Source organism: Nanorana parkeri, unplaced genomic scaffold (genome assembly GCF_000935625.1).
Source record: "Nanorana parkeri isolate BGI_ZX_2015 unplaced genomic scaffold, ASM93562v1 scaffold17, whole genome shotgun sequence".
NCBI classification, from domain to species: Eukaryota; Metazoa; Chordata; class Amphibia; order Anura; family Dicroglossidae; genus Nanorana; species Nanorana parkeri.
Window position 1 is genome coordinate 3197982 of NW_017306285.1, and position 3255 is coordinate 3201236.

The window sequence follows — 3255 nt, forward strand, 5'->3', positions numbered from 1 at the left end:
GATACCCCAGTACAGTGCAGCTCTGGCACCTCCCACACTGATACCCCAGTACAGTGCAGCTCTGGCACCTCCCACACTGATACCCCAGTACAGTGCAGCTCTGGCACCTCCCACACTGATACCCCAGTACAGTGCAGCTCTGGCACCTCCCACACTGATACCCCAGTACAGTGCAGCTCTGGCACCTCCCACACTGATACCCCAGTACAGTGCAGCTCTGGCACCTCCCACACTGATACCCCAGTACAGTGCAGCTCTGGCACCTCCCACACTGATACCCCAGTACAGTGCAGCTCTGGCACCGCCCACACTGATACCCCAGTACAGTGCAGCTCTGGCACCTCCCCCACACACTGACAACCCAATACAGTGCAGCTCTGGCACCGCCCACACTGACACCCCAGTACAGTGCAGCTCTGGCACCGCCCACACTGACACCCCAGTACAGTGCAGCTCTGGCACCGCCCACACTGACACCCCAGTACAGTGCAGCTCTGGCCCTTCCCACACACCGACACCCCGAGAACAGTGCCAAGCTTGCCCCTCACACTTGTCACCCATGCAATGGAGATTTGGCTCCTCCTACCTGCACACAATCCTCGCTCACTACTTCAGAGACAACAACACAGACAAGCCCCGCCCCTATTCCTAGAGCCCGAAGGACAGCTCGCTGCCACCCTGTGCCCGCATCCCCGCTGCAAACCCCGCACCCCCTGCTCTCTCGGGCTCTGCACGGGAGTAAGCAGTGTGCTCGGCTCTGCCTTTACCTGAACTCACCCCGCACAACGCCGCTCACACTCCACCAGCTGACCACCAGTGACGTCACCACCGAATCTAATGAGGCAGCAGGGGTGGCTTCTTTAACCTAAGCTCCGCCCCCTCCCCTGCTGCGCGGCCAGTGTGTGCGTGACGTGCTCCGTGTCGGAGCGGCACCGCCCCCTGATTGATAGTCCCGCCCCTTAGCCATGAAAGCAGTCCGTGTAATCACGTGTCCAGCTGTCGCTGGGACATTTAATTTAAAGGGACCGCCAGCGCAAATTGCAGTTTTCAAAATTCACATCTGTTGGAAAACAATCCCTTCCTTACAATCAGATTGTAGCGTGTGTGCTCAGCTTTAAAACACCGTCCTCTATGCTATAAGGTTCAGGGCTAAAATGTATTCAAATGAACTACCAGTCCTGACCTCCAGATGGCAGAGGTGTGGATGCTGTACAAGAAGAAGAAGATACAAAGTTATTTCTCTGTAATCAACAGCAACCAATCACAGGAGGATTCTGATGTTGCCCAGAGCAACCATTTTTGCATCCCGGCGATGTGAATATCAGTAGACTGTGCAGTCTAAGGCTGCTTACTGTCACCGTTTCCCGGGAACAATAAGCACTGTCTTTCAGAGGCGTGCTGAGGCAGGGTGTCACCCAGAGCGGATACCGGGTGACACCCCGCTGTGACGGCATCGCGTGCATGCGAGACCATCTTTGTGATACCTGCCATCAGCCATCTTGGTGATGGACGCCGGCAGAGAGAGGAGGGGACGTTCACCCAGTGGGATAAGGTATGCCGCCGGGTCTCCTCCTCTCTCCTGCTACTGTCGGGCTCTTGGTCCATGACCGAGTGCCCAACTTTTCAGAGGGGGTGACACTAAAATGACTGTCTCCTATATACAGGTGTAATCAAAATGACCCCACCTACCACATTACAACTCAGATTTACTGGCAAAATCGACAAACTTTCAGCTGTTTGCAATTAACAAATCAAACACAAGCAATTGAAATAGGTCAACACGGCAAATGTTTCCTGTAGTTTCCCCAAATTCAACTGAAAAGGTAACTTTTAAAGACTTCTGCAGTCTGGAAATGATTCAGCCCCTTCATGGCAAGCGTCCTTAGTAGAACTTTCTTCTGCTGTTATGACCTGCTGGGAATGAGATGCGTAGACAGACACCAGCTTCTGGGGAATCTTAACCCGTTCCTCATGAGCAATGGTCACCATTTCACTAATAACAAGCCTCCATAGACAACCCCCTCCGGCGATCACTCACCCGGCATTCAAAGCGCCGGCAACCACTGCCTGGACACCGCCGCAACCCGCCGGCCTCGTCCCCGCCGCTACCATAGCCTCCGGTTCTCTTCCCTTGATAAATAAAATTTGTCAAGGGAAGAGAACCACAGCAATTGCCGCTCTCAGGGAATCTGCCGCTCCAGGCAAACGCCTTGTTTGCCTCGCGGCAGATATGCCCCTGCACATATGGCATGTCTGTCCTATCTGGGGTCTTGTAGTATATCCAGGCCTGTAGTATCTTTGCAGTGACTGGTAAGTCATTCCTGGGAATTTATTATCTCATTTCTACTTTCTCTGACATATTTTTTGGAATCGTTCATTATTTGCTTTATGTGATATTTTGTCAGGCCGATATGTTTTGGATGGACGAGGTGGTGATGAGCTGCTGCAGGCCGCATGGTTTGGAGTGGTCCTTGTTGGTCAGTAGGGCTTTAAGGTGGAATCAGTTGGAGCTGCTGTTTTGTTGGTGGTCCCATAGTCCTAGTATGATAGTGGCGTCTTCTGTACTGCAAAAGGAATCTGTACAGGTCAGCCTGTCAAGCATTGTTGGGGGCACTCCGATGGACCTGACCGAGGTGCTTCAAAAAGTCCAGATGAAGTTTTTTTCTGTTTGTTTTGGGCTGGAGTCTCATTTCGGGTTGATTTGGGCAGGTGTTGGGCCCCATATATCAAGGGGGTATGGAGTGATGACACTGTCAATGATTTTAAGCCAGACTCATATGATGGTTTTGGATGGTACAGTTATCTCCTGATGGCATAGAAGGTTCCTCATGCCTTTGTCTTTCAGGCACTCTATGGCTGGTTTGAAACATTCTGGTTGGCTTATATCTGGGCCGAGGTAAGTGTAACTATTAGATTGATCCAGAATGCAGTTGTTTAATGTAAAGGAAGAACTCTTGATTCTCGTGTTCTTCATTTGGAAAGCCATGGCTTTTATTTTCTTCGGGTTGATGGGCAGTGCCCATGCCGCACTGTATTTCTCCCGCACTTCCAGGCTGTCTTGTTGGCCTCTCTCTCTCTGTTAGTGACAGTAATAGGAGGTCATAAAATCCACATGTCCCCTTTTAAAGAGATGCCACCACAAAGCTCATAATTCAACTATGTTGTCATGTAGGAAATCATCTGCATACAGCAGGAACTTCACCTCGGTGCCACATAGATCCACATAGTTCCCCCCCCCCCCACACAAAAAAAACA

The 3255-nt window shown here is 51.4% G+C and overlaps 1 protein-coding gene across 2 annotated transcripts in view; it reads right to left on the minus strand.

The window, feature by feature from the left end:
* PCMTD2 (protein-L-isoaspartate (D-aspartate) O-methyltransferase domain containing 2) overlaps window positions 1–860 on the minus strand; it is a 7407-nt gene extending 6547 nt beyond the window's left edge. Inside the window, exon 1 of one of the 2 annotated variants that reach the window (XM_018559796.1) lies at window positions 768–860. The gene's annotated coding sequence lies outside the window, so the exon portion shown is untranslated. The remainder of the gene's footprint in view (window positions 1–767) is intronic. The other variant, XM_018559804.1, reaches the window with a different exon arrangement.
* Window positions 861–3255: the final 2395 nt, after the last annotated feature.